Below are 10,852 nucleotides of genomic sequence, written 5' to 3'. Positions count from 1 at the left end.
TCCTGCATCCAATGACAATCAAGACAGCCCCCTCCACAGACAAGCCCACAGGCTAATCTGAGCTATGCAATTCCTCAGTTGAAACTCTCCTCACAGATGACTCTAGACTAGCGTTTCTCAACCTGTGGGTCGTGACCCCTTTGAGGGTCAGATGACCCTTTCACTGGGGTCGCCTGTTATCATCTGAAAACAAAGATATTTGCATTCTGATTCATAGCAGTAGCAAAATCACAGTTATGAAGTAGCAATGAAAATAACCTTATGGTTGGGGGTGACCACAACATGAGGAACTGTTTTAAAGGGTCACGGCATTAGGAAGGCTGAGAACCACTGCTCTAGACTATCTCAAGTTGAGAGTTAAAGCTAACCAGGACAGTGTCATGTCATTTCCCTCTTCACCCACTTCTGTCAGTCTCCCATCCATCTCAGTGTTATTGGAGCCCCTGGCATGACAGGAGGCCATAGTACAAGTCCGTGGGGAAATAAACAGCTAAAGGTTGAGAAGGGAGATCTGTATAAATGGACCAGAGGACTTGGGCTGCGATGCTTGAATGGGGTGAGCTCTCTGCTAGGTTCGGCAGGGAGAGTTCCTGGAGGAGGAGACATGACCAGACCAGACATAACCAGAGGCCAGAACAGTGAGAAGGAGGTCCAGGAGAGACAGAGCCAGGAGAGACAGAGCCAGGCCTCTGGAATGACGGCAGCTCTGTAGCCTTCGGTAGGAATGTTCACAGCAGGAGTGGACTACACGGCGGCAACAACGAGAGGGCTGTGGTAGGCGTGTGATAGGGCCTGCTATTTCCACATCACCCAACTCCGTATGACGCCCACTCTATGTGCTTCGCTCATCTGAGACTGTGGCTCTAAGACAAAAACCGCTGATGTCAGATGTATTTGCCAGGCAATTCTGTATCTCTGTCATTTGTGAGTGGTGGCAACTCGTGCCATTTGGTTGAAGAAAAGAAAGGGAGTTTGTTACTGACTGTAGAGACCAAAGAAGATGGTCTTCAGGCACAGTTGGATCCAGCTTTTGATAGACCCTAGACTCAGGGCACTATCCTCTCTGGTGGGCGCCCCAGAAACCGGACTCCAGACCAGTTGATGCAATCACAAGAGGCTTTATTTTAATCGTTTGCGCAAACGGACCCCCCTACACAATTCAGTGAGAGGAGCCCCGAACAATAATTGCAGGCATCTTTTAAAGGTGAAAACCATAATATTAGCATAGCATTCGGGGCAATACATAATTGGCCAGTTTAAAGATCAGTACCGGGGAGGGGTGTATAGCCATGGGGACTTTCCATGGGGGCTGTTTTTCTTCCTAGAATAGCCACAGGATATTCTGCTGGACCCAGACAATATCATAAGGTCATTCTGCTGATGCCATAAGAAATATCACAAGAATATTTCTGCTGAGGCTAACAGTTTTGGAGGGTCTGGGACTGGTGCTTGTTCCTCTTTTCTAATGCTCTGCTGAGGCTGTGGGGTTAGGGGTCTGAGACTGAGGCTCGTTCCTCTTTTCTAATGTTTAACTCTTTCACTTTCAGGCAATGACATCAGAATCTGTGTCCTCTCCACACCCACCTACCTTCCTCTGGGGACTCAGGAATAAACAGAGTTGTCACCTGTGCCCAAGCATCGCTGAACACCAGCAGGGGGAGCTGAGAATCAAGTGGTCTTGGTCAAGGAGGCCTGGGGGTGTCTGAACCAAAGATCCCTGACTTCTTTAGCTGGCCACAAGGCCTATGGTGAGGGAGATTCTTCTCTTGCCTAGCTGGACCATTTTCTGAGCAATAGGGAGTCAAGAGGAGGTGACTGAGCAGGATGAAGGTCAAGGCTGAGACTTAGGTTCTCAGAGGCAAATCATTAGCTGTGCTGCACATCACCACATTGACCTCCATTGTAATCTCCTCATATGTCTATCTTCTCTCACCTTTGGATTCTTCACCACTTTTGTGGAAACTAGATTACTATGCTTAGTAAACATAACAGGCATGGCATTTTGTTGTCGTATTTGAGTTGGGATCTCACTATAGTTCCCTGCATGGTGTCATGTGCCCAGCTTTAAAAGCTCCTCCAGCCTCAGTCTTCCATAGCTGGGACTAGAGCCTAGGCAACACAGTACTGGGCTGTTCTGTAATGTGTCTGGTCACGTGGTATCAGTTTTCTCTACTGAAAAGATGGTAAGGATGGAAAGCACTCCATTCAGCACTATGGTCAGTGGGTGTATCTGAATTTCCCACTCCGTGGCTGTAGGGGGGCATCTCAAGAGTCTCAAGACAGGATCCATGACTAAGAATGTCTTTCTGGCAATTATAGACCAGTGGAGAGCCGGGGTTATTAGTGGTGTTCAAATAAGAAAGGGACACTGGAGCCGGGCAGTGGTCGCACACGCCTTTAATCCCAGCACTCGGGAGGCAGAGCCAGGCAGATCTCTGTGAGTTCGAGGCCAGCCTGGGCTACAGAGTGAGTTCCAGGAAAGGTGCAAAGCTACACAGAGAAACCCTGTCTCGAAAAACCAAAAAAAAAAAAAGAAAAAAGAAAAAAAAAAAAAAGAAAAGAAAGGGACACTGGATGGCTGGGCACGTAATTTAATACTAGAGCCGTTGCTGAGCATTTGTTGGCAGCAGTAAGTTTGCTGCCTTAGTTTTAAATGCCCTTTTTTGTCCTGTCCCAGTTAAGTTGTTTGTGTGAAAAATGTGCAGTTGCGTTCCGGAGGGTGCTGGGGATCAGTTCCCCTGTGGTTTTTCCTGTTTGGAAAACAGTGTCCGGCTTGCCTACGGATACAGAGTAACCATTCCTTGACTCCTGCTGTTAGAGGGGTATATAAACCCATGTTGGTACGAATAAAGAGAGCTGTTTCCGTGAGCTGAAACTGGGTGTCTAGAGTGCTGTTTAACCTTGGCATCCCTTGCCAGATTTCATGCTCCAGCTGCGCGGTAAGCATTGGTGAAGAAGTCCTGTGTTCAGAACCCATGCACTGTATTAAAAACAGACCAACACATGTGAAGGGGTGTGTGTGTGTGTGTGTGTGTGTGTGTGTGTGTGTGTGTGTGTGAATGTTCAGTGAAACTCTGCATTCTTTAGCCTTTGTGTCTGTCACTGGGACCTGATACTTGATAGGAACAACTCATCAGAGAAAGAGTTTATTTTAGCTCAAGGCTTACGTCTACCACTGAGTGTAAGGCATGGTGGCAATAGTGTGAGGTGATGGCTGTTCACATGGCCTGGGCAGTTCCTGGACTAGAAGAGCGAGCAGGCACGATCTTCAAATACCAGCCCCATTCACTTACTTCTACCAGCTAGGCTGTATTAGTCAGGGTTCTCTAGAGAATGAGAACTGAGAGAATGGGTGTGTGTGTGTGTGTGTGTGTGTGTGTGTGTGTGTGTGTGTATGCATGTGTGCATGATTTATTGCTGTGGTCTGACTATTCCAACAATGGCTATCTCCAAAAATCCAATAGTTGTTCAGTCCACAAGGTTGAATGTCTCAGATGGCCTTCAGTATACACAGGAATCCTGAAGAAGTAGGCTGTAAGGGACGAGAGAGGGAGGACAAGCAGGCAAAGAGCAAGGGCTTCCTTCTTCCATGTCTTTTATATAGGCTACCACCAGGAGGTGTAGCCCAGGTATAAGGTGAGTCTTCAGACCTCAAATGGTACAGATTTAGGGTAGGTTTTCCCACCTCCAATGATCTAATCAAGAAAAGTCCCTCACTGGTGTATCCAGCAGCCTGGGTTTTAGTTAACTCTAGATGTAGTCAAGTTGACAACAAAGAATTGCCATCACACAGGCCCTACCTTCTCAATGATCTACAGCCTTTAAGACAGTGGGTTCCGGCCGGGCGGTGGTGGCGCACGCCTTTAATCCCAGCACTCGGGAGGCAGAGGCAGGCGGATCTCTGTGAGTTTGAGGCCAGCCTGGTCTCCAAAGCGAGTTCCAGGAAAGGCGCAAAGCTACACAGAGAAACCCTGCCTGTCTCGAAAAAACCAAAAAAAAAAAAAAAAAAAAAAAAAAAAAAAAAAGACAGTGGGTTCCACAAGCTGAGGATGCTAGATAATGGGGCCTGCCCTTTATTTGTTGGAGGTGGTCACTCTAAGAAGCCAGGACTCACATCCTGAAGAAACTAGGCCCTACCCTGTCTAGCCTTCAACTTCCTTTCTTTAGGACAGAGCTAAGAAAGCATGCCACACTGTGGACCGACAGCCCCTAATTCATAGCACCCGTTCCCTTCATGCTGTCCGTCACCAAAGCTATCCTAGGCCGACACATGTGATGTAGCACTTCCCACCTCTTCCTGAACATATGTAAAGGTCAGAAATTTTCCTTTGTTCAGGTTTTTCTTAAGGCCCATCCCTGTGCTCCCCTGTTCATGGCGGCCATCTTTCTTACTTTCACTTTACCCTACACCGCATAATGAAGTTCCTCTCCCTGTCTTACAGAGAAGCCTTTTTCCTTCAAGGTCCGCGTCATGTTGTCTCTAATATGCGGTACTGTTTTTAATGCTCTCCCACCTCAAGGCCTGATCATGCCTCCCATAGACACAGTGCCCCTTTCCCCTAATAAAGTTCATTTTTGAAGGGTAATTCTGCTTCAGCTCCTTTCCTGAACTGACTTTTCTATCAGGTACCAAATGTTCAACATATGAGCCTGTGTGGGTGATTCACACTCAAGCTGTATCACACCCTACTCACAGTTTCCAAATGGTGGAAGCAACACAAACACCACCTTCAGCTGAATGATCGGACACAGGCATTGTAGTCACACAATGGGACATTCCTCAGCCATAACAGGAACAATCCTGACAGGTGCTGTAACATGGCTGAGTCTTCACATTACGTGGTGTCACAAAAGCCAGACTCAAAGACACATATTATGACTCCTTTTATATTTAGAGTAGATAAATCCATAGCAACAGAAAGTATGTGGGTGGTTGATAGGGCTGTGGGGAAGAGGAAGGAGGAGTGACTGCTTATTGGAATAGGATTCCCTCATGGGCTGATGAAATGTCTTGGAAATAGATGGTGGAGAAGGTTGCATGTCATTGGGAAATACTAAATGCCATTGAATTGTACACTTTATGTTCTTGTTATATGGCCTCTACTTCAAAAAATCATATTATACATGGTTTTTGTTGATTTGAGTTATGCACACAAACTGTTGTGAATATCTTGTCATAACACCAAGTGGTTTTATGAGTCATCTTTAAGATCTTTTGGGGAAGCGTTGAGGCCATGTTATTATATTATTAGTTATTTTTAACTTACCTGATTTTTGTTTGGGGATGTTCTTGTTATTGGTGTATTTATTTTAAAGATTTCTTTTTTAAACGTGTGTGTGTGTGTGTGTGTGTGTGTGTGTGTGTGTTAGTTACTTTTCTTTTGCTGTTATAAGACATGATCAAGATAACTTATAAAAGAAAGCATCTAATTTGAGGCTTGTGGTTTTGGAGTATAGATATATTGTTCCATGATATCAGAGCAAAGGCATGATGGCAGAAACAGCTGAGAGCTTATGTCTTGATCCACAAGTTGGAGACAGAGAGACACACACACTGGGAATGCTGTGAGTCTTTTGAAACCTCAAAGCCATCCTCAGTAACACACCACTTCCAACAAGGCCATACCTCCTAATCCCTCTTAAAGTTACACCTACTTGGAGACCAAATATTCAAATATATGAGCCTATGGGGCATTTCGTTCAAACTACCACATTCCACTCTCTGGCATCCATAGGCATATGGCCATATAATAATGCAAAATGCATTTAGTCCAACTTTAAAGTCTCCACAGTCTTTAACAGTCTTAAATCCAAATCCAGAGTCCCTTCTGAGACTCAAGGCAATCTCTTAATTAGCAACCCCTTGGAAAATCAAAAGGCAAACCATATACTTCCAATACGGAAGGGCACAGAATATACACCATCATTCTAAAAGAGAAGAATAGTGGCAGAGTGAGGAACACTGGATCAAAGGAAGATGAAAACCCAGCAGAATAAACCCCAAGTCCTGTAGCTCTGTGTCCAGTCAAAGGACTTAGATAGCTGTTCAGGTCTTCCACTCCTTGCAGCTCTGTTGACTGCAGCACACTTCTCTCTCTTGGGCTGGTTCACTCAATGTCTGCAGCCTTCATTGGCAGGCAACGCATGGCTGTGGCATCTCCAACATCCTTGGGTTTCCAACACAATCCAGGTTTCATTTTCAGAGCTTCACACATTGGCCTCTCAGGGCTTCCATGAAGAGATTCCTTTGCCATATGCCTGGCCTCAGTGGTAACCATGGAGGAAGATTTCACAAGCCCTTTAGTCTTGCATTTTTCTGGACTCTGCCTGCTTGGGTTGGAAACTGCCCCCCACATTGAATTACATTTGCATAAACTTTGACTTCTAGTTATTTTTTAGGTGGAGGAAATCCCTTGGGCCTTTCTTTTTCACATAGTAGGATTAGCTGTGTGGAGTCTTGCCCCAGGACACTACTTCCTTTACTCCATTTAGCACCAGGCCTTTCTTTTAACTTCTCATCTCTTTGAGCATAAGACTTGGTTCCGACATTATATTTTCTGGAGCTCTTTCCCTCTTCCAATTGTACATTCTGTATTTCTTTTGCCCTGTTTGCTCTTTTTCATTATAGACTACATAAGAATGATCACTAATAACCAAGAGACTTAGCCAACATTAGGCTATCTTGAAACTTCCTCTGCCAATGAAATTAGTTCAAAACTTTTCAATTCAGCATCAGGCAGATTCTTAGACAAGGGCAAAAAGCAGCCACATTCTTTGCCAAGGTCTCATAAGAATGGTCTCTAAGCCAGTTGTTAATATTGCTCTCCTCTTAGGCTGGGCGGTGGTGGCACATGCCTTTAATCCCAGTACTCGGGAGGCAGAGGCAGGCGGATCTCTATGAGTTTGAGGTCAGCCTGGTCTACGAAGTGAGTTCCAGGAAAGGCGTAAAACTACACAGGGAAACCATGTCTCAGAAAAAAAATTGCTCTCCTCTTAAACCCTTTAAGGCAGGCTTTATAGTCCACATTGTTCTCAGAGATACTGTCTTCCATGCTTCTACTAGAATGACCTATTAAGCCCTGCTTAAAGCATTTAACCACTTTTCTATTCCAAAGTCCCAAAGTATTTCATATTTCTCAAAAAACAAACAAACAAACAAAAAACAAAAAAACAACAGGCCTGTCATAGCAATACACCATTCCTGGCACTAACTTTTGTCTTAGTTACTTTTCAGTTGTGAAGAGACACCATGACCAAGACAACCTATAGAAGAGAGCGTTTATTAGGGTTTATAGGTTCAAAGGTTAAGTCCATGACCATCATGGGGGAGAATATGGCAGTAGGCAGTCATGGCACCAGAGCAGTAGCTAAGAGCTTATGTCTGATCCACAAGCAAGAGGAGGCAGATAGAGGGAGAGCTAAGTGAGAATGGTACGGATTTTTGAAACTCAAAGCTCTCCCCTAGTAACACACCTATTTCAACAAGGCCACACCTCCAAATCCTTCCCAAACAGTTCCACCAATTGGAGACCAAGTATTTAAATACATGAGCCTATGGGGGCTGTTCTCATTCAAACCAACACAGTGGGGGAGGGACGATCATTTTCTCTGTTGGTCTCAACTTTGGATTCCCAACCCACACTTCTGCTACTCTCTCCAGCATCTTCTCTACTTTTGCCTACTCACCATGTGGGCCTCGTCCATTGTGTCCTAAAGTTTCTTCGGCCTGGACCTTCTGTCTCTGGATCTGAAACACTCAGAGCACTTTTGTGGGGCCTGCACTTGGTCCACACTGTTGGGAGCAGTGTGAAGCACCATGTGCCAGCAGCTTGCCTCCTCCTTTGCAGAGGAACTCCTGTATCAGCTTTGCAACATGTCCTTCAGCTCTTACTTGAGTAGGCCTATCGTGTTTTTAATCTGTTTTTTTTTTTTTCCATCTGCCTTCACAGCAACAGCTTCTAATCCCTTTGAATCAGTATACCCTTTCGAGTAGTCTTGTAGGACATGGTCATCTGAGCAAACAGCTCCTACAGTCATTAGATCCGCTGTGCATTCTAGCAAGTGGTCATCACAATGGAGCTATGACTGTAGACATTCTATCCTACGATGGATGGCGGGGTGGGAGAGTTACTGGACCCTCGCTGAGACTCCACCCACTCCTAGCATTTGTAAGCTATTCTGCCCTAACTGGAGGAGGTGCTGGAGTATACAGACTGGGGGAGGTTAACTGAAGGAGTTCACCTGTGCAGCTATGGAGTATTCATCAGGATTCTCTAAAGGAACAGAACTGATAGAAAATGTATATTAGTATATATTTGTATACATATGTTTAAAAGGGGATTTATTGGAGTAGCTTACAGGTCATCTGGATAGTCCAACATGGCTGTCTACAGTAGTTGCTCAGCAGTCCTAATCTGGTGCTGGCGTCCTGGAGGATTCCTAGGGAACTTCTGGTCTCCAGTCTGCACTGGACTCCTGAAGAAGAAGGTTCTCAAACCAGCGGAAAAATACCTCAGCAGCAGGATAGAGGAACCTGCCAGCGAGAGTGAGGGCAAGCAGGCAAACAGCAAAAGCTTCCTTCTTCCATGTCCTTTTCTGTGGGCTGCCACCACAAGGTGTGGCTCAGATTTAGGGTGGGTTCTGTCCTCAAATGATCCAGTCAAGAAAAATCCCCCACAGGCTGCCCAGCTGCTTGGATTTTAGTTGATTCCAGATGTCAAGTCCAGATGACAACTGGCATTAGCGATCACATGGAGAAGCAGCTGTGGAGTCACCCACACCTCTGTGGGCAGCCCAATAAACTCCCTGTTCCTGGGGGTGAACTTTGGTGGAATTGTGCTCTGGGTTCTTTATAAGGTGGGGGTAGATGTTTACACATCCTCGGACAACAAATAGAATATCCCCCAATTTAAAAAAAAAAAAAAATAGGGAAGGAAATCCTTCCCTTAATTTTGCTTTCTCACCATTGAATCTATTCTTTGCAAACTGCTTCATTCCATATTGATATTTGGGGTCTTAAATGTCTCATTTCCTGCTCGGAACAAACAAACAAGCTTTGAAATTTTGCCTAGGATGGGGATGAGAAATGAGGGTGAGTCTGTGAGTCTGAGCATGGAGGATGCTCCCCCTACTGGCCAGTCTGAGGACAGCAGGCTCCTAGGTCAGTTCAACCTGTCTGTGAGAGACTTCATGGGTGTGTTTGGTGGTTAGTCTGAGTGTGACTGTGTGCGCTTGTGCAAGTGTATTTTTTAATGTTTGCTGTGTGTGTACATGTGGAGGCAAACGTGTAAAGTATGGAGGACGTTTTTATGTGTGCCTGTTTGTGTGTGTGTGTTTACATATTGTGCTGGTTTTTAAGTGTGGTGTGTGTGTGTGTGTGTGTGTGTGTGTGTGTGTGTGTGTGTGTTGTAGTTGCTGGAATTTCTGTCACAGCCCCTTGGCCATATTCCTAGACCCCACCTTTCCAGTGCAGGCTACACACTCCAGACAAACATAGCCCTCGGGGCCAACCTGAGCTATGTTTCAGTCCTAAAGGATGGCCACGGGCCAGTATATATCCCAGCTGCAGGAATGACTAAGATGTGTACTTGATGCTGGCTGTCTCCCAGAGTCCCTCACTAGATCTGAGCCTGGATGAGCACTGTGCAGACTTCAACAACTTTAACTCCTGCCTCCCCTTCCCATCCCACTTCCCCACGGCATCGCTGTTTCCAGGGATTATCTTTTAACAGCTGGCAATTAAAGCCTTGTCTAAGGGTCCCCTCCAAAACCAGGATTTGAACTGCACTTTTTTTCACAATGGTCTGCCTATGTGGATGCTAAAGTAGGACATGGTAACTGGCTCAGGCATACTCCTGAGGCATGTGATCATACCCTTAGGAACGTGAGGCTCTGAGAAGGCAGCTTACTTGCTCAATGTCACACAGCTGGTGAGTGGCAGAAGCCAGCTTTTTATAGGTTTACCTGATCTCAAGCCAGGTGTTCACAGCCTTTTAAAAGGCTGCTAAGGTCAGAGGATGCTCAATGGGTGTTTATAGCTACCAAGTTCCCTGATGGGTATGCGAAAGGGATCCAGAAACCTAGCTGGTAGCTATGTCCTCATCCCATCACAAAGTAATGATGGCGAATCCAGACTTGGTGGTGCCTGTACACTGGGGGTGAGTGTTGCTTTAATTCTTTGCTCAATATTATGTATTTAATATTCACACCAACCCTCTATTTCCTCTGATGAATGTGAAAAAACTGCAGCACAGTGAGTTATAGAGAAGTGACCTAAGTCACAGCTGGTACTGACAGGTGCCATGAGGTCTGTTCTCATAGACAATGATGTCTGATTCTCATAGGTCACATATTGGAATCCTATTGTGTGTCAAGCACGGCATGCAACAGTTTCCTTTTTAAATATAAATGATAGTTGTACAGAATAGTAAATGTTGTTTAAAGTGCTATCTACCCTTCATATAAGAAACGGGGCTGAGGAATGGCTCAGTGGGTGAGTGAAATCTACTTCTAGGTGGAGACATGCCCTTGTCTCCTCTTTTAAGGGTTAATCCAGTTGGGCAGGGCAGGAATCTGGCTAGAGGCTCACCCACAGGAAAGTGGGCCCATCTTAAGATAATGCACTTTTCCTTCCCAGAATGTCCAGGTGCTAGTGCAATGCCCAGGAGCCTCCACGGGGTTCATTGGCTCTGCTCACCTTTCTGAGTCAGTAACTTTTTTGTTTGGATACTGGTAAGAGTCCGACTATGCCTCTTTAACTCCCTAATGCTCTGGACTTCTTTACTTCTTTTCTCAAGTTCCTTCTCATCGTGTGACTGCCTGCCTCCACGTGGCTCACTTTCACGCCAGGTTG

This window comes from Peromyscus eremicus, unplaced genomic scaffold (assembly GCF_949786415.1).
Source record: "Peromyscus eremicus unplaced genomic scaffold, PerEre_H2_v1 PerEre#2#chr22_unloc_1, whole genome shotgun sequence".
In the NCBI taxonomy this organism is placed as follows: domain Eukaryota; kingdom Metazoa; phylum Chordata; class Mammalia; order Rodentia; family Cricetidae; genus Peromyscus; species Peromyscus eremicus.
This window is presented reverse-complemented; position numbering follows the sequence as displayed.